Here is a 21692-nt window from a genome sequence, read left to right as displayed (position 1 = left end):
TTCGTTTGTAAAGTTGGCACATAAACCGTAATCTGTAGGCTGTAGAGCTTGCAACAACTGCAAACGATGAGGACGCTGTTGTAAGCGTCTCACTAAAAGTCTGCACACAGTTATCACTGGAATTGCAAATTCAGGACTAGCGTTCCGAACAGATTTCTTAGCGCTACGCGTGAAAGACTCTCACTCCTTCAACACGTTCTTCAGTCGGTTGTTCGTTCCTTATTCTTCCTTTTGCGCACAGGTATACAAACAAAGCTCTTAGAGCTGCTCTTTCATTTGAAGTTTTATTTGTAATTGTAAGTTGAATGTAATAAATGCTAGAAAATCTTAAAGCCCGATATCTTGTATAATTAAACAAATGGTTCAAATGGCTCTGAGCACTATGGGACTTAACATCTGAGGTCATCAGTCCCCTAGAACTTAGAACTACTTAAACCTAACTAACCTAAGGACACCACACACATCCATGCCCGAGGCAGGATTCGAGCCTGCGACCGTAGCGGTCGCGCGGTTCCAAACTGAAGCGCCTAGAACCGCTCGGCCACAACGGCCGGCTATAATTAAACATTTTGAAATTATTTTTTCATGAGGCAAATTCACCATTAATCCGAAGGTCGGTTGGAACACTATTGCTTTACGGTGCATGGTCCTATTGGCGGTGGTATGGGACTTCCCCCCTCCCCTCACCCCTTTTGATCTTACTGTCTCAGTGGCTCGGTGTCAGATTACAGAGTCAAAGGGTCAAACCTAGGGATTTTTTTTGCCCCATTGGTCACCTCTTTCACCTGTCGCAGTGTTTGTTAACATGAATAATGTCGAGTCGGACCGCGGTTAGGAGTGTACTTGTAACTGGGGTACCCCTACAACTGGCCATATCAGTCAGGTCAAAGGTCGGGGGAAAGCAAGAACATAGTACTAAGCCCACTATGGCACTCTGCTGCTCAAAGCAACCTCTGGGTTGATAAAGGTTTACCTTTTTGTCCATTCAGTTATAAGGGGATCTACAGTGTAAAGCATACTCCAAACAATAGCAATCTATTTATTTTATTTTACATTAAGAGATCATTTCCAGCGGTGAAAAAAGTTTCCGTGCTTCGACTGTGGACTGAAAAAATGGTTCAAATGGCTCTGAGCACTATGGGACTTAACATCTGAGGTCATCAGTCCGCTAGAACTTAGAACTACTTAAACCGAACTAACCTAAGGACATGACACACATCCATGCCCGAGGCAGGATTCGAACCTGCGACCGTAGCGGTCGCACGCTTCCAGACTGAAGCGCCTAGAACCGCTCGGCCACACCGGCCGGCTGATTGTAGAGTGAACAATGGACTTTTGAATTCGTAGTCAGAAAAGCACTTAGCCGTTAATTCATAACAGATGGTAATTTCCATGAAATGTAACTAAATTTAATAAAATGTAAGAGAGTTAGGATTGTTTTGTTACAAATGTATATTAATAAAATGTTTATAGGACAGCAGTTTCTGAAATATACCACTTCCTTTAATGAACACCTCACCCAAATTTCTTCTGTATGCGTGAACAACTCTCTTGTTGGGGAAAGTTATTCAGTATTCATCACAAGAAATTGCCAGTCCAGTCGAAAACTTGGCTATTTTCCTTTGTGTAAGTCCATACTGCACTACAGCGACAGCTTTTAGGGAAGCAGGAAACACGGAATAGACCCTGAGCCCTATCGTGAAGCAGTGTGTTCTGCAGGTCTGGATACAGCGGCTGGGCTGGTTCGATATTCCGACGCCGTCTTGGAAACTGTTCAGGATGCGAGCAAGCCGGTGGGGTCAGCGACTGTCAGGGCGTCGCTTCCAGCTGCCCTCTAAGGAAACGTGCGGCGTCTCGTCGCGTTGTGCATTCAGCTCGGCAGAGTCTCTCCGGCGGAAATAGCAGGCGCTCGCTTCCACCCTGGCTCCGGACGGTCACCGGGTTTTGACCGCGCCGCTTCCTTGTGCGCCTCGTTCTATGCGCAATCGCCTGGCCTACCACAGATACGGCGTTACTATAAATTAAATTGTGGCAGGCGTCAACTCGGTCTGCGTAATAGCACAGTTCTATTTTTGCATTTCAAACGTTAGTAAATTAACAAGAGACTTGGATAATCTCAAAAGAAATACAAACGGAGTCAAAATTCATGAGTGAAATGACGTATGTTACAATATCTACGTCAAGAAACGGCGCAAAATTCCATATAATGGCAGCTTATCTCAGTGAAAGCAAGATGCCAAATACGTCAGCCGAGGGGAATGAAATGACAATAAAGGAAGAAAAGAAAATAGAAAGCAAGAAGGCATAAACACCGTATTTCATACATAAGAAGTACGTATTTGTGTTGCGGACTGTTCTTATGACTGGCACTTTCTTTCACACAACAGTTTTGCACAAATTATGAAGATGTGCTCTGCAGTTTAATCGACTTTGCAGTTCACGAATATTTGCTTAATATAGTTACTTTTTGTGATTCTTCGGGTTTCTCCGGCGATCTGTTGACATCTTAAGGTGTCAGATGTTCTGCCAGATATCGTAATTACCTCTTCTTGAAAAAACAACTGTGTTGAAAAATTGTGACTTCTGTGGTTCTGATGTAACAAAAATTGCGAAATTGGTTTCTTTTGATTCGAGAAACACTTTTATTGTTCGTGTCGTTTTAAAATCAACTAATCACGCTTGTGTTGTAGTTTTGTCTTCAGCTTCAGTTGTGGAGGCTTATGTGGTACGTTAAATAATGTAAATAATTCAATGCCAGTTTCCTATTTTACTCATTCGTGAACTGGCTTCTTTCGAAATGTAGTGAACAAAACATCACGTTATTGCGTATATAAGTATGACGTATTTATACAACTCATCTATTTATTGTTCCTGACGCTCACTGCCGTGAAAGTTGCTATCGTGTGCCAATTATCCTTCAGTAAATTTTTGTAGGCTACAAGAAAACTGTAACTGAACAGTCCTGTGATGTGTTGTTTCATACATCCCGTGGTCTTTCGAAATCCTATAGAAAGTCAATATTTGTGTTTTTTTTTCGTTATTGCCACAATTGTTTGCTCTGCTAACGCTCCCTTTCGTACAAATCATGTTAGAAACCACTAAAACGGATATCATATTCGACGGTGAAGCTTTCTGCTCGCTTGTCGCCCTCTTGTCGTAGTAGTTTATAACAAAAATGAACAGCAGGAGCATATGTGTTACACTACGGTAAGAGTTTTGCTCATACGGCTTTTTAATGTCGCCATGATATATGTGCTGCATTAAAGTCGATAATCCGGAATACCATACAGTCAAAAAGGTTTTGACTGATTATCGCCAACTTTCATTTTCGATTACCACACCGGACTCACCTCTTAAGCCTACTTTACTCCAGAAGACAGAAATGAATCGCGTGGAATGGCCTGTGGTATGTGCTGAAACGAATGCGACTAAGCATGCTTGTTACCAGTTGAAACTCGCAGTGCGCCGTTGCGGGAACCATCTTTAGCCACTGATTGACCTCAGGAGGGTGGGACGGTCTTGTGCAGCAACACCTCGACCATCTTGTGGACGCCGTGCCCGTTACCCAACACCAATTTTGAATTCAAAGATGCGCACATTCGTACACAGTGCCTTTATTTTGGTTACTGTTTCGTTTCTATTTCGCAGTAAACGTATTTTTTTTTTTTGGTGTCATAAGACTGAGCGGTTAAATTCAAACGCGACAATACTTATACTGAAGATAGTACACGTGAAGGACGTCCTGAAACGGCAAAGTGCGCATGTGTTGGACGACATGCAATTGAAAGTCTATGACATACAGATGAGTCCAGAAAAATGTAGACACACTTTGATAGGTAATAACTTTGGAACAAAATGACGTATCGTTGCAACATTACGCGGTAGCGTAGTCCACTGTTTTCTCAACAGATCTTAATGCGCGTTTTCCAACAGATGACAGTGCAACATTGAATCAAGTAAGATTGTCGTCTGAGCAAGGCAAGGCAGCATTGAAGTGATGTTGGAAGTACGAAAACATGATGGAGATACAATGGCAACGGCGTAATGTGTACGGAAATCGCCACTAACACGAACGACACTTTATCGTCTTCGGAATAAATTTGAAGCCGACTGTACTGTTAAGGATGTGCATAAGAGAAGGTATGCCCGACCAAAAACATCAACAAATCCAGCTTCCAGTGCCGCTGTGTTGCAACATTTTACTACGTCATTTCAAAAAACTGTGAAGTAGGGTGAACGTAAAAGCGGAGTAAGCCGATCAAGCGTACAACAAATTCTGAAGGCTGCAAAGTGGGAAGTGTACAGTCCAAGACCGCTGCACGCTATGAACGAGGACGACCCGGAACGAAGGATGGAGTACTCGAGTGGATTGAAGGCATACTTCGCGGGGATGAACGGTTTGCAGGGTTTGTTATCTGATCTGACAAGGCGCAGTTCAAACTGAGCGGTGTTGTAAACCGCCACAAATGTGTGCACTGGGCTCCTGAAACTCCTCAGTTTCACGTGGACAAACATGTTAATCTACTGGGTGTTAATGTGTGGTGTAATCTGTCATCGCGTGGTTTGATTGGCCCATTCTTCTTCGTAGGTACCTTAACTGGTGATGTGTATCTCCTTATGCTGCAAAATTCGATTTTACCCGAGAGGTGTTTGAAACTGAAAATTTTTACCTACAACAAGAGATGTCAGAGCCTATTTGGATGAAAATCTACCTGGACGATGGATAGGTCGGAGAGGAGCTGTTGACTACCCATCAGGGTCTCCAAACCTTACACCTCTTGACTTCTGTTTATGGGGGACCTTGAAAAATGAAGTTCATCAACAGAAGCAGAGTGTCTAAATTTTTCTGGACGTCTCTGTATTTTACGCCACATTATTTGCGATGAATCAACTTCGAGACTGTATTTTCCTGACCATTTCCGCATTGGTTGAATACTGCCCAAAAGCAAAGGCTAAAATAAATTTCTCAGCAGTATTTTCTTCGTTTTAAATAGAATCCAGCTGAATTTGTGCGTCTACGTACGCTATCTGATCGCAGGCATCGGGAAACTCCTACGTAATGCGGAAGTGATCACTATACGGCCGCGCGGTCTAGGGCGTCTCGTCAGGGTCCGCGCGGATACCTCCGTCGGAGGTTTGAGTCCTCCCTCGGGCATGGATGTGTGTGTTGTCCATAGCGTAAGTTAGTTTAAGTTAGATTAAGTAGTGTGTAAGCTTAGGGACCTATAACCTAAGCAGTTTCGTCCCATAAGATCTTACCACAAATTTACCACTGCATGACACAAAAGGCGGACCCGCCAGTATACGAGGAGGCGGGAAGTTTTGTGTTGGCAGTAGAGATGTAGTATCAGCAGAATGGGTCGGTCGCGTGAACTCAGTGACTTCGAATGTGATCTAGTGACTGGATGTCACCAATCCATCAGGAACATTTCAACCATTCTAAATCTGCCTAAGCTGACTGTTGGCGATGTGACTGTGATGTGGAAATGCTAAACCAAGACCAAACAGGCCTCCTGGACTGACGGGCAGGGACTGTCGAGCACTGCGGCGGATGGTTATAAAAAAATCACATCAAGGCAGCGGAGGGAATCACTCATGATTTCCAAAGCACTAGCAGCAGATAAGCTGTGCGCACGCATTAAAAAGAATGGGGCTCATTGTTCGAACAATTCCTCATAAGTCACACGTTTCTATAGTCAGTGCTAAGCGAAGTCTGAGATAGTGTATAGAGCGACGCCACTGGGTGGTGTATGACTAGAAACGAGGGATTTGGAATGATAAATCACGCTGTACCCTGTGACAGCCCAATGGAAGGGTTTGGATTTGGCGAATGCCTGTAGAACGTAACTGCCGTGATGTGTAGTACAAAGTTCAAGGTTCGGAGTAAGTGGTGTTGCGGTTTGAGGGTGTGGTCCTCTTATTGTGCTGAAGGAAACGTTTCATGTGGAAGGATTTGAACACACTTGTGTACTGTATACAGTAGAAGAACAGTTAGGAGACTATAACTGTTTGAGCCGCGCGACTGCTACGGTCGCAGGTTCGAATCCTGCCTCGGGCGTGGATGTGTGTGATGTCCTTAGGTTAGTTAGGTTTAAGTAGTTCTAAGTTCTAGGGGACAGATGACCATAGATGTTGAGTCCCATAGTACTCAAAGCCATTTGAACCATTTTTTTATAACTGTTTGTATCAGCATGACAGCGTAGTCTGTTATAAAGCAGCATCTATGAGGCAATGGTTTGTGGACAATAATATTCCTGAAATGGACTGGCTTGCCGACAGTGCCGATCTGAACCTCTGAGATGAGTTAGAACGACGACTTCACTCCAGGCCCCAGCGCCCATCATCACTACCTTCTCTGGTTTCGGTTTTTGAGTAAGAATGATCTGCCACTGCTCCACAAACAGCCAGACACCTCACTGAAAGTGTCTCCAGCAGAGCTGAAGCCGTCATAAAGGTGAAGCGTCGGCACATCCCACATTAACGTCCAGTAATAAGTGTCCGGGTACTTTATATCTCTTACTGCATTCCTGTGGATGGGTCAGTCTCTTAATGTCAGAAAGGAGATAAAATATTCTGGCTTTGGCGATCTACAAATGATTCACAAAATCATATTTCAATGAACGTCACCGTCTGAGAAAAAGCAACAATAGCTCAATAGCAAACTCATCGGAGAATAAAAAAATAACGGAGTAAATCGCGACTGCTTGGCGTTCCTACAACAGTTATCCTGTATTTGTGTTATGCTTGCAGTATTTGCAACGTCTAGAATTTGCAAGATTAACTTATTAAACCGTAATTTTTTAATAACTTACCACAAATTTCTGTGGAACATTTGCCATATGAAGAGAGAATTTACGGGTACAACACTTGCATGTAGGACGGTGACAGTAATAAAAGAACAGCATCTGTGCACGGGGCAGTGTTTGTCAGTATTTGGTTGAGGGCACAGCCATAGGCGACCGCATAGGGGGCGGGTGGGGGCAGATGCGACATGTGGCCTTCCTGGAATCTGGATACACGCTCTTTATTCGTTACAGTATTACGTCGAATTTCTAGCAATCATTGTCTGTAGCTCCACTAAATTGAAGGTTTAACATTGCCGACCGCAATGAAAAATACTGCGGCATTAGCAGTCACTGTATCTTGGACTTTCTTGGTTTTTGCTCTGTTCATGGAAAATTATATTGATTCTATGGTGTGGATGCGGTTTCGGTGCTGATCCGTAGTCCAAATGGATGCGGACCTTTACAGAACCGTGCCGAAATAATGTCTTCAGCCTCTTTCTGTAGTCCCCTCTTTCAGCACTTACTGAGCCGGAGAAAGGAACCTGTCTGCCACCATGACGTACGGATTCCATCACTGATTCCAAACACGTAAACACGGTAGCAGAACAGTACCAGTCACCTGATTCCAATTCTCGTTAAGGACGCCATATCTCATTAATGAACAACGGAATCATAACAGTAGGTTACCGTTTGTCTCTGTAAAAAGAAAAGACATGGCTTGCTGATTCTGCATTCAGTTTTAGAAGACATAGCTATTGTAGTACACTCGAAACAACAGTCGTGCTATATTGTAGCTATACTTAACCCAAAACACACCACTCTAAAAAAGAACACACCGTTTCCTGCAATAGGAGAAAGGGAGAAATGTTGAAGTTTCAAGGTCGAAGAAATGTGCTCTACAGGACTGAGATCGTCTGAAAGTCTATGGGTGGAACACAGCACCACATGCTCTCACAGAGCTACGAATGCAGCATTCCATCTTGCATGCTGCGCAACAGTGTGACAAATGCAGTCCTAGGCTGCTAAAAGTTGGTGCTACGGGCCAGTTTGAGGGTGGTGTCTTACGCTTTCTCACGTTCATCTATTCGTATATTGGCCCTGCGTTAAACTTCACCAAACAAACCCAAAAAATGTAACTCTAAAAACACATTTTCTTCGACTTCAGTTGTGCCAGTCGGCATTAAAGAAATAGAAATCCTGAAACTAATATAGTAAATTCACTAATGTGAAAAATGTGAAGTTTTATAAGCAAACAAAATATTCTAGATGGCATCGAAGCTGAATACGCTTTTTTTTAAAGTTTATGTCGTGTTTCCACTTCAACTGGTATTAATGGGTCATTTTGATGATATCCAGTAAGGTTTTCTCAGTCAGTATGAGCTTTTTTCCTATTTCATATTTTTAATTTTTAGTTTCAAGCTAATATTATGGGACATCAATAAATTATTTTTGTGAATATTTTCTAGCTTTATTTCATAACCACGTTCATACATTGGATTTAATTATATAAAGATATAATAAGAGATCGCTTAGTAAAAATGTGACTTCCATATTCATATTAATACGATAAAAACACGTACTTTCCATGTACTACTGAAATATGTTTACTGTTTACTACGAAGGTAATACATCTTTAAAATACTAAGTAGGTAACTATCAATCTTTTGAGACTTAGCAAGTTTCATGCGCTTCTTGTCAGATTTAGTTCTTGGGGCACGACTCGTTTTGAAACACACCAAATTAGACTCCAAACTGGCACGTCTTGCATCTTGCTCCCTCTTGGAAAGATATCTACGGACGCCCATGGGCGCGGCAAAGAGCGCATCCCGCTGGTGCAAACCGGAATACGTCCTCCTTCAGGGCAATCTGAGGTACTGTGGTTGCTAAACCAAGCCGCATAGCTGGACGTCGTAGTCTCATTTCAGCTGAAAAATAGCGCTTCACAGTCTAAACTGCAAGAAGTTGGTATTGTGAAGCACCCTTGTAGACAGGACACCGTTTCTGAAGCGGAACTGTCGAGTGTTTCTAAATTCCCTTTGCGGACTTTAGAATGTATAGAGTGGGCTTGACATATAGGGATCTGAAAACGAACCCATGGCCAGACGCGTACGTAACAGTTTCCAGGCTATAGGACCGCGCACGTGTCTCAGTATCCTGCGTCTGTTCATTGAACCGACGATATTTTTACTTTATCTTAATTTTCGTACTTATTACATTTGTAAAAAGCAAAGTACTGTAGTAAGAATACTGATGTATCTTCTTCCAGTGACAGTCGGCGTACTGCAACCACGGTTCTCACAGGGAAGGGTTACAACACAATTTGGTTGCAAATGTAATAATTGCCAGAGCCACGGTAAACTGCTATCGGTCTTTCATGGAGCAGACGCGGGAGAGGACAATGCGTTGGCTTACATGCTTTCTCTCGGCATCGGAACCATTCCATTCGTCTCCGTACAAGAGTTCCCCTTCAGACCAGTATCTATCAGGCTCCCTCTACGATAGTCTATAATATGGAATTTAGAGACAAAGTATATTTTGTGCTCACATCAGTGCAACCGTAACAGAGCATTGGTAGAAACGTTATTTAAAGCGAATGTGGCTCATTCTCTGATGCAACCCCTATTAACGTTATAGAGACATTGCGGAGGTAGAATAATTTCATCATGCCTCAAAATTATGGCTATTTTCTTCCTTCAAAGTACCCGAACGAACATTCCTGTAGCGTCTTTTTACGCTTTGCTTGGATCTTACAAGTCATTTCGGCCAAATACAATTATGACTTCATCGCGAATGATTATGACGTATGAGAAAGAAAAGGTCCGAAGAACAGTGAGACGTTTTGTCACGAGTTGACTTAGTAACTGTGAGAGTGTCACTGAGGTAGTACAGCCAACTCCAGCAGCTTATGCTACAACAAAGATGTTGTGCACTACGCAGAGGTTTTATTTTCAAATTCCAAAAACGCATATTCCAAGAAGAGTCAAACAGTGTACATAGTGTGTATTATCATTAATAGCGGAAACTAATAAGGCTGCAAGTACAACAGAAGCAAAACCTTCCCAGTAAACAGTAAACTTGTCGCTTCAATCGAAACATGAATCCGATAACGAGACCTTTGTGAGATAATTGCGAATGTGTGACTATTAGCCGTCACTAATTTCATTATGAAATGGATCTCCTCCCCAACTTCTGCTTCGATTTCAGTCGAATTTGCCACAAAAACAGCAGGCCTCGTGAGTATCAGTATTGTGGTCGTTTCGACAGTCATGCTGCCCCCATACACATTATCCCTTCGGGGGGAATTGAAACTCAATAAAGGAAAAAAAAAACAGTATTGTGGAGTTTATGAGCTCCTTGCTCCAATAGGCAGCCTACAAGTCAGGGGCAAGAAACGGTTTCCCAGGCCCTATCATGTAGGCCATCTTGCGTGACAGGCGTGTTGCGTTGGAGAGATATCGGGCTGCTTTGCATGGCGGCCTGTATGTCAGGAACAAATAAATGATTTTCAAGTCCCTGATGTGTAACTTATCCTGCAGAACAGGCGTATTGTCGGAGTGGCACCACCCTGCTTTATTGAACTGTATTGCAGGTGCTACACATGCCGATGAGCATGGCTGGGGACAGGTTGAAACTGATAGAGGAGGGGATGGATAGAGTGAGGAGGAAATGGAGAGAGAGAGAGAGAGAGAGAGAGAGAGAGAGAGAGAGAGAGAGAGAGAGAGGAGGTGGAGATGCATGAGAACAGTGGAAGGTGCAGAAGGGTGCTGGCCAGGTGGAAAAGGAAAGGGGGGGAGATGGAGATGGAAAGAGAGGGGGGGGGGGACAATATGGTCAGAGGGAGGAGAGAGGAAGATATAGTCACACAAAGAGTGTGGAGGAATTGGACAGAGAATGGGAGAGGTGGAGATGAAGACACAGAGAGAGTGGGGAGAAAGGGACAGACACATGGAGGTGGGGGGAAGTGGACAGAGGGAGGATGAGAGGGAAGCAGAGTGGTAGAGGAGAAGGTGTGTTCAATATATGTATCGAATGCATAGTGGGAGGAGCTGCAGGGAAAGGCCTAGCAGTTACCGTAAACATATTCTAAATGTATACTTCCTGACTACATCCCCTTACACTTAGACTCAAAGGTCACCTGTAGCCTGCCTTAACAAGAAATACAGCGTCTCACATGTTAACAATGTGCCGCATATTTCTATCCATTAAAGGAGGTGTTCCATGTATCGTCTTCAAATTTCCGTACACTACTGCGCTCATCTCTGGAGCGAAATATGAATCGTTACAAACACCCTCAGATCATCTTGTAAAACCAGACAAGAGTATACATTTCGCTGATACAGTTCTTCGGTCTCTTATCAACGAGAGTGCTATAAACTTCAATCCTGGGATGAATCAGAGAGAGACATCCAGAGGACTATGGTCAGGTGATCTCTCGGGCCATCCTGGACATATTGGAGCTTCGTCTTACATCAGGAGCAAAATGTACCCCTGCTCTATCATGCATGTATCACGCTCTTCAATGCTGTGAAAGACACGTGGATGACTTTTTAGCGCAATTATATGGGAGATAGTTGGGAAAGTTTACATTTCAAATATATTTGTACTAACTAGAACAATACTTCGTACTGAAATAAGTGGGGGCTAGTAACTACACGTTCCCATTTATCTCCAAAACGCCTCATTAGTAGACGTAAGTTTGCTAGAACGATTTGGCTTTCACCCTTACCAGTTTTTGGTATTAATCACGATACATACTGTGTTACTACACCCTTTACGTATCTCGCGAAATTATCACGAAGGTAAAAGCAGAGAAATTCGCCCTCCTACGGAGGCTTCCCGCGCTACATTGGAGAATGAAACAGAGAGAAGAGATGTGATGGTGATTCTCAAAATACCCTCCACCACGTAATGTAAGATGGCTTGCAGTGGTGTAGACGAGAAGTACTTCTCCTACAGTAGTAATGTGACTCAGTCAAACGTGCTCCAGTACAAACAGAAAAAGCTGGGAAGTTGACTGCGGCACCGTTACCGGGCCACAGCTCTGGACAGAGCCGCGTGTATTCGGCGGTCTGGCGACCTACCTGCGCGGCGTCCGTCGCTTCTCTCGTGTCGTGCTGTGCTGTGCTCTCTTGTGGTGTCGGCCCGTGGCCGTCCGCCGGTTCACTGAACCGATCGGCAGCGGCGTCTGGCTGGCTGCCCAACAGCGCCCCCCCCCCCCCCCCCCCCAGCCACCTGCCTCCTCCAGTCGTGGTGCTCCTCTTCGTCCGAAGCTCCGACTAGAAACGAGCGCGAAAACCAGAAGCGTGCCTTTGCAGAGAGCATATTTGTCAACGCCTGGACGAGGGCCGGCCAGTGTGGCCGAGTGGTTCTAGGTGCTTCAGTCTGGAACCGCGCGGCTACTACGGTCGCAGGTTCGAATCCTGCCTCGGGCATGGATGTGTGTGATGTCCTTAGGTTAGTTAGGTTTAAGTAGTTCTGAGTTCTAGGGGACTGATGACCTCAGATGTTAAAGTCCCATAGTGCTCAGAGCCATTTCAACCTGGACGAGGAAAAAAGTTGGCGAATCTCTACATCGTGAGAGAAATACTAACAAAATTTATCACCTCGAAAAATTCAGTTATATAGTTAATTTCATTTGTTCGCAAGTACATGATTGCAGTCCGAGCACACTTCGGACACTACAATGTGACACCCGGCCACGAGCGTAAACAAACAACTACGACCGCCTGTAGCGAGAAGTGCGGTGCAGGGAAACAAGCCTCGCCTCCATGTCGCAGGGCTGCCGTCCTACAACCGTATTTTGAGCTTCTGCGAAAGCTGAACAGGCGCGTTGGCATAGTGTTTTTCAACTGTTTTCCTTTTTCCTCATCTTTTTTACCTCAATCTGAAGGATAATGACGTCCTTTAACCTGCCCACGCCTAGTCATTTTGAACCCTTTCTTTATCAGTGCTTACAGGAAACATCCTTTTTCCGCAGGTATATTTCCGCATCAGATCGATTTTAACTACTCTATTGCCGTTCGCTTTGAGACTCATGCCAGTAGTATTCACAACAGGTAGCGGAAACTCACTAGCAGAATGCGGGAAACAATTGTTCCGATTGACGATTTCCTGCGATCGTATTTGCGATGAGAAACGACGATAAATACAGCCTAAAATATGCGAATTTTACACTTCCGTTTACAGTGAAATAATTTAGACTTTTGTGACAATCCATCTTGATCAAGTATAATGTAAACTTTTCTTGCATAGTAATTTCCAGGTAAGTGCTAAAAATTTTGTGTTGCTTCAAAGCAACAGCAGATTTGAGTGGAAATTCCATAATTTACTACCTCGCTTTACAAATCTATTGATATGGGTGCTTGAAATTTTGTTTTCCAGGTGTAAAATTATGAGAAACATAATTTTTAAACAAAATTTCATTATTTCTGGCTGTTTGATTATCACTGACCTAGAATTTGTGATGAATTTACCTGATAATTAATTCATTACACACATTGATGTCCCTGACGGAGAGAAATCAGATATTTCAGACGAATATGGAGAGGAAACTGTCGAAATAAGCGAAAATTCTCAACGGGCTAAAATTTTAACAATTTAGGGGGAACAAGAGCGAGAATATAAAATCCCAAAGGTACATGTATTATCACTAACAGAAGGAATAATATTAAGAAAGTACATACGTACATGTGTAGTTGCATAACATACAAGTCATTTAAATTTCAGGTTGACTTATTCACAAGCGAAAAAGTTTAAGAATCTCTGGAGAAGCCGAGGTAAGCAACCATAACACAAATGAAGAAACAGCAGCAGCAGAGACAATAAGGCATAAATGAGGGTGTATTAACTATAAATTGAGAAAGACTGATCTTGTGACCCAAGACACAGAATTGAAAAGATCACTTTCACACCCACCAGTAGAAGAAATGAAATCTCTGTAGCATTGTAAAGCATTTCGAAATGATAATCTATTTAAACTCTTCGCTAAGCTGTCCAACATCTATGCTTCGCAGAAAGTTTCAGTTCCATTACAGACAAGTGAAAATGAATTGCAACAGTTTTGTGATTTTTAGTGCGTATGGCTATAATTAGAATGCCTTCCATTCAGTTATAATGGTCGGATGAGTAGATATCCACCAACTGCTGATGTGATGAGCAGAAGTCGGTACGCCCAGCTACTTCGGTATTTTCACGTAGTCAATAATCAAAAATTGCCTGAAGCTACTAGTAATCCAGACAAGCTACTCAAGATTTGGCCGCTTTTGTTTGCATTGCAGCCAGTCCCCACAGAAGAATACCACGCTGTTGAGCACCAGATAATCCTTTCAAAGGAAGAGGCTCAGTACGTAAGAAATAAGCCTCACAAAAGAAGCTACACATTCTTTGCGAGGGCTGATGCTTCAGGCATTATGAATGATTTTGAAATTAATGTTGGCAAATATACCTACAGCGACAGACGGTTGGGTTTGTCTGTGGATATTGTTTCGGCATCGACGGAAACATTGCCAGAGAAACAGCATTTCAGAGCGATTGTAGATAATTGGTTTTCATCTCCAGCATTAGCAGCTGCCCTCAAAGATAAGGACATTAAATTCTGCGGCATAATCAGGACAGACATGATGGGAAAACGACCTTTGAAAACACAAGTCGCGCTCAAGAAAACTGGACGTGGCTCTTCTGACTGTGGAAAGAGATAACGAAGAATGCAGCTTTGGTACGAGGGTTGACAGGAAATGTACAAATTTCGTGTCAGCATATGCATATATTGAGTCAATGACAACAAGCAGACGCCCTTCTGCCTCTGAGAAGAAACTCATTCACTTACCAACCAAGACCTTACAATGTGGAAAGGTACAACATGTAGCGGGGACGTGGGGGCACACGTGAATCTTGTTGTCATGCTAACAGAAGTCTACTGGATCAACTTGAGGTCACATATGTTACATGCATGTTGTCCACTGGTTGTTTGTATGTAGCCATTGTCAGTGGGCTGCTACTCCACCTACGCCATATGGTTCAACGTGGGAAAATTACAAAGCTAACACTCCTGCAGTATCAAGCTATTATTGCTGCCAGTCTGCTGCTTGCAGAGAACTCAATTTCACAAAAAAAGAGAGTAAGACCAAGTTCTGCAATGTTAACAAGGCTTTCTTCAGTAAAAGGTCGGAGTGTATGTGGAGCTCCAGTTACGGATGTGTGTTTTGATGGTTCTGAACACTTTGATGACATGGTGGAGAAGGAAGGTCGATGCAAAGCGTGCATCAAGTCCACCAAAACAATTGTTTACATCATGTGTAAAGTGCATCGATGTCTTTCTGTAGATTAAAAAGTGCTTCCACATCTTTCATGGAAAAGAATAATACTTCACAAAGTTTCATAAGGAGAAAATTTAATACACACTGACGTGTGACAAGATATATGAAAGTAAAGCTGAACTGCGTCAACAGGAAAACTTCCAATTTTTAACAATAAATGGAGCTGTATTTGTTAAGTAAATAAAGGAAAATTAGTCCGAATTGCCAATAAAAATGCTGTACATAGACTTGTGAGCTCTAAAATGTGACGTAAAACCAATATTTTGCTTAAGTAAGCTGGTGTTAGGTAAATTTTGTTTCCATGGTGTTATTATCTGTGAGAACGACAGTTGTTCAAAAGAAATTCAAAAGTTTTTGAATGAAACATATGAAAGTAATTATATTTTACATTTATGCACCTACGTAGGTGTAAAAATTAGTACCTGCATTTATTCATCAAGAATTCAGGATTCACCAAATAAAGGGTTAATCTGCAGTATGAAATGAATAATATCGTGCAGATATTTCCGTCGAACGGAAAAACACGAGGTTCTTCGTCACTAACTGATTAGTCCGTGAAGTATAGTACATCTGCAACTATACTCTGCAACCCACCTCATGGAGAGATTCCTCTACGTACATCGTGCAATAAGTAGATCGGGTGCTCTTTAAAGTCACAACTTCAGTAACATATACGCTACTGTCCAATATATTTGACATTCATTTGTTGTATAACATATTCTGAGCTCAAAAATAATGAGGACCTCGAACAGAACGATTTCTTCCACACCAACCAGCACGGATCTCGAAAACATAGATCATGTGAAACCCAACTCGCACTATTGTCACGTGACATCCTGAAAGCAATGGATCAAGGCAGTTAGGTAGATGCAGTATTTCTCGATTTCCAAAAAGTATTTGACTCATTAACACACCTATGCTTATTAAAAGTACGATCATTTGGAATATGTCGAAATATGTGAACAGATTGAGGATTTATTGGTAGGGCAGACGCAGCATTTTATCTTGAATGGAGAGTCATCGACAGATGTAGAAGTAACTTCCGGTGTATCCCAGGGAAGCGTGCTGGGTCCCTTGCTGTTCATGTTGTATATTAACGGTTTTACGGACAATATTAATAATAACCCCAGACTTTTTGCTGATGATGCAGTTCTCTACAATGAAACACAGTCTGAACGAGGCTGTATAAATATTCAGTTAGACCTTGATAAGATGCAGTGATTGGCAGCTTCTTTGAATGCTCAAAAGTATAAAATAATGTACTTCACAAAACCAAGAAACAGCGTTTTATGAAGATATTACTGAGTCATAGTTGGAATCTGTAAAATCATACAAATACTTGGATGCACACTTACTAGACACATGACGTGAAACGATCACATACGCTCAGTTGTGACTAAAGCAGGTAGCAGGCCTTGGTTTATTGGTGGAATACTAGGGAAATGCATTCGGTCTGTAAAACACATTATTTACCTATCACTCGTGCGACCCATCCTAGAATATCACTCTAGTGTGTGAGACTCATACCAAATAGGACTGGCAGGAAATATTGAACGTAATACAGAGAAGGGCAGCACAAATGGTCACTATGGTACGTGACCCGGGGGAGAGTGTCACTGCTGATTTGAAAGAACTGAACTGGCAGACTCTTCAAGATAGAGGGGAAACTATCCCGAGAAAGTCTACCATCAAAGTTTCAAGGACCAGCTTTCAATGCTGCAATACACTTCACAGTGGTTCGTAGAGTATAGATGCCGATGTAGCGATGCGCACACAAGGACCAAAGCCGTGTAATCGTCTAACAAGCAAATGGTATTGACGCTAATGCAAAATACTCTTAATTCTCCAAATGAATTTTTCCACGATAAATACACTGCAACAGATACTTCGAACATTCCATGGTGACCGAGCGAGGTAGCCCAGTGGTTAGTACACGCACATTCGGGAGGACGACGGTTCAAACCCGCGTCCGGCCGTCCTGCTATAGGTTTTCCGTGATTTCCATAAATCGCTTCAGGCAAATGACGGGCTGGTTCTTTTGAAAGGGCACGGCCGAATTCCTCCCCCGTCCCACCCTAATCCGATGGTACTCATGACCTCGCTATTTGGTCCCGTCCCCCGAATCTCCATGATACTATCTTCAAGTGCCTAAATATCAAGCGTTTGTACAAAAGTACTGTGCACAACAGTTTCCTGAGGAATCGACTTTAAGAAAAAAATTTTAGATTTTTGCTACCAAGAGGCCCTGGAAAGTTTGTATATACGTATATAAGAGCGTGGAAGAAAAACACAACCCAGTTTTGCACCACACCCATAAGTCTTTTATCGCGTCTTTGGACATTAAAGTACCGTAAACCATTTCAACTCCTTTCGTACGCTGGAGCTCTAGTGATAAACTTGCGCCTAGGACCTCGTAATCACACTCCATAGAGTGAAAATGCAAAGACATCTGAAACGTTTACTGCTGACAAACTGTTTCACAAAAATGCGATGTTTACTAGCTGTTCACTTCCAGTACACGTCATTTCGAAGCTGAGTGCAGGAACTCGTTTGTAGGCGAAACTTCCTGTTAGATTAAAACTGTGTGCCGGACCGAGACTCGAACTCGGGACCGCTGCCTTCCGCGACCAAGTGCTCTGCCACCTTTTTTTTTTAAATCTCATTTTGTTCGCTTTTGTTCGTTGATTCTGTTCGGGGCGGACGTCGTAAGACATCCGTTTAAGTTCGTTGGTGATCGATTAACTCAGTTTTTTTATTACAGAGGGCAGCTAGCCCTCTGACCGAACACGCTGAGGTACCGTGCCGGCATTTCACCTGAGCTATCCAAGCACGACTCGCGACCTGTCCTCACAGCTTCAATTCCGCCAGTACGTCGTCTCCTACCTTCCAAACTTCACAGAAGTTTGTAGTTAGCCGTTTAACCATTGCGAACGAATTGACTGAGCAAGTCTAAATACAGCTGTGCACTAATGTGCCATGAGAAACTGTCCCTTCGTAATGCATCAGTATTGTTTGTTTTGTATCAGACTTGTGTATGATCGTATGTTGTCTTAGCTAGTTCTGGCTCGTTATTGTAATTTTGTCATTAACTAACCCATGTATCTGCATTACTTCCCTTTCTCTGTGTGATTTCTTCTGTTTCCTTAATCATATTTTATTACTGTTTAAATCTAAATAAGTAAATCCATTTAAAGTTTATTCTTACTTAATCACCAAAAGTCTCTGTATTTAAGTGATACAGTCTTCAAAAACACCTTAATAAGTCATTGCCTGTTTTTTGACAATCATTGTTTGTCACAGATAGAATCGCTCAGGATGATACTGTATCTATTATTTTTGACCAACTTCTACTTGTATGCAATCTGATGTTTTCCAATCAGTCAGTGTTAGGCCGGGTCTCGTCGTAATTACGCCATGATATTTCGGTAGACAGACTGGTTGCCATCTTCAGGTGATCCCTGATGACCGCTGCTCCGCTTCTGTCGGTGTCCTATACAGGGTGGAGGTCTGCAAGCGATTTCTCATCCAGATTTCATACAAAAGCTGATCTAACAGAATGAGATCGGTTGCATTTTGAAAACATATGTATGAAAATGAGGAGACGGCAAAACTGGCATACCGTGCAGCGCATTGGAATGTATAGAGAAACGTGTATCACGCCACGTTGATACACCAGCCGAGGTAGCTCATCGACAATCGGCTGGCATGCTGGTGATGGATGAAATTTTCAATGCGGGCTCCCAGCACGCACCCCAGGGCGGCAGGTTGCTCAGCTGTAATTGAGGTTGCCGCCAGGGTGGCTCAGCGTGTTCGGTCAGAGGGTTAGCAACTCTCTGAACCACATCCACCATGCAGCTAAGGCTCGAATCCTCATCAGGTTAAATTTTTATCTTTTAGACGTCCGTTCCCTAGTTCTCGTCGTTTATAAGTAGGACATCATTTTCTCACATGACAATAGCCTATCACATGACAGGGGTCTCCATTAAATTGCATACATCTGTCTGCTAACCGCGCAGTGAAGAATCATAGTGGTCCTGTCAAGTTCGTATAGGGCCCCTTCCCGATGGAGCTCACAGACGATGAATACATCGATATGCTTTTTGTGCTACGTGCATCCGATAAATAAGCTGCTTCTGGAGTACACGGTACCCTCAAAGGCGCCATCTCAATAAGAAAGGTTTCTGTCACTTGGAGCAACACCTTCGGGAAAGTGGTAATCTTTCTCCACAAGTACTTGACAGAGATCGTGCAAGGACTTGATGTACTCCGCAAAGAGAGGATGCTATTCTTGAAATCATTCGCCAATCTCCTCGGTGAAGTACCTGAAATATTGTAAGGCAGTTCCATATATCTCAAAGACTGGCTGTCGAAGTGTTGTACGATGAAGAAGAACTGCATCCATATAATTATACGTAAACTCAACAGCAGTGGCCAGAAGACAGAATTCGACGAGTATTGTTTTGTGCATGGCTTTTGCTCCAAGTGGAAGATAATGAACATTTTATAAATAACGTGATATGGACTGACGAATCTAGCTTCACTCGTGAAAGTATTTTCAATCTCCACAATAGCCTTTATTGGTCGGAACACAACCCACACGTCATCTGTGAATGTGGCTTTTATAGCACGTTTTGGCATAAACCCGTGCAATCGTAGGAGGAGTGTTTTTGGGCCCTTAACTATTGCGTCGAAGTTGAATGCGCCCCGTATTGTACGTTTCTTTGCAATATTTTGCCTGACGTATTAGAAAATGTTTCACTTGGAATTCAGCAATAGCTATTGTTCCAGCATGGTGGCGCATCGCCACATGTTGGAATCAATTTGTGCAATTAAATGAAGCTTTTCCAGGGCAATGGACTGGTCATGGAGGTCTAATGTTCTCGCCTCCACATTTCCTGGACCTCAATCCACTAGATTTTTTATTTATGGAGACACTTAAAGAAACAAGTGTATAGTACTCCACCCACAGATGTACACAAACTATTAGCTCTAATGCAATGGTGGATGCAGGTGCATTGTGTAGGGTCACGTGTTTGCAAATGCACGGTGCTCGTTTGGAACATCATCTCTAAAGTGAACATTGCTCATGTGTGTACGTACTGGCCCTGTGAAGATAAGCCTGGACATCAGGCGTACAGAATGGAGTTACTGTGTGTAGCATAACGTGCAATCTAGTGTGGCCTACCTGTCGTGTTTTTTGTACCTCACTGGTTACAGACGATGTTACTGTATCCGCTGTTATCTTCTATGGGCTTTATTTGTGTCATGAACAAAACAAAGAGGTCGTTTACATGCGTAAGAAGTTTATGTCGTGTCTTAATGTTTAAATAAAGGTAACAGTAACAAATATACAAGATGCCGCATTGTGGAGGTGTAAACTGGATACAGTTCGATGCTTTAATTGAAAGGGCGGGGGGATGACGAGAACGCGACTCGAACGTCGGCGAGTCTATAGATCAATTCCCCACGACATTGCCTCGTCTCGCTGAGCTAATGGGATACCTGTTCTTGGCCACGCTGCATGCAGTTTCAGCGTTGCCAGGGCCTCGGTTTTAAATCACATTTCTGTTAAACCTATTTGCGGTACTAGGTTTTGCTATATTCACATTTGTCTTGATTTGATATGAGGCACTGCAGTCTAAGTGGTAAGTGCGAATTTTTTCTTCACCCTGTATAATACCCCCTCCATCGCTCCACTCCTATCGCTATTTGCTGTGGTGGACAGTAGCGACGGTTGAGGTAGCAGCAGCCATCTACAAACTCCGGTTTCCAGTGTTCGCTCTATCGCTATTAGGAGAGGACCTCACTGTAAGGGAACGATTTTCTTTTTTTTTAGGCTCAGTGCAAGGTTCCAAACCCGACTCAGCTCTATGTCGCTATCCTTATTAGACCACGTGGGTCCCTAAGTTCAGTCGCCCCTTTTAAACACGCAGTCCCAGAATGAGAAAGATTTTCTAAATATTTTAGTGTTGTAATCCACTTCTTATACTATGCCATGGCTGATTTGGTGGTCTTGCGTAGTTCAGTGAGGTGTCTACATTCACGGGACCTCTCTTCTACCATGCATTCAGCTTCCCCAATGTATGTTTTGCTGCAGTGGTAGGGGTTTGGTGGACCCCTGGTTTGCAAGGCTTAGATCATCCTTCACAGCGCCTAGTAGTGTCAAGGTTTTGGCAGGTAGGCGAAATACAAATTTAACATCATTTCGTTCCTGAAACCTGCCAATTTTTCAGGAGGTATTGCCGAAAACTTTTTTCTACTGTTGTCTGGGTACAGCCTGTATAAATGCATGGCTTACCTGCTTGCTGTTGCACCCGTTTCTTTGGAATGTCATCTCGAGGAGCTTCAGTTCAACTGAAAGATTGGACTTGGTCACAGAAGGATTGCAACCTGAGAATGAGTGAGTGCAATGATTTCAAGCTGGGAATTGTGACTATTGGAGGTATGCATATACATATCAGCATGTGTAGGTTTTTTATACACACTGGAAATGGAAAGGTGCAACCATGTTCTGCTCCATGGTAAACTGTATGTTGGGGTGTAGTGAGTTGGGGAGATGTAGAAATTCACTTAAGCTGTCCCATCCCTGTGA

General features: G+C 43.0%; 1 protein-coding gene across 1 annotated transcript in view; it reads right to left on the bottom strand.

Annotated features, from left to right (window-relative positions):
• The window catches only part of LOC124798809, a 128367-nt gene extending 116433 nt beyond the window's left edge, over nt 1-11934 (bottom strand). The window contains exon 1 of the mRNA XM_047262342.1: nt 11867-11934. The gene's annotated coding sequence lies outside the window, so the exon portion shown is untranslated. The remainder of the gene's footprint in view (nt 1-11866) is intronic.
• Between the last annotated feature and the right edge of the window lie 9758 nt (nt 11935-21692).

Source organism: Schistocerca piceifrons, chromosome 1 (assembly GCF_021461385.2).
Source record: "Schistocerca piceifrons isolate TAMUIC-IGC-003096 chromosome 1, iqSchPice1.1, whole genome shotgun sequence".
In the NCBI taxonomy this organism is placed as follows: Eukaryota; Metazoa; Arthropoda; class Insecta; order Orthoptera; family Acrididae; genus Schistocerca; species Schistocerca piceifrons.
This window is presented reverse-complemented; position numbering and strand designations above follow the sequence as displayed.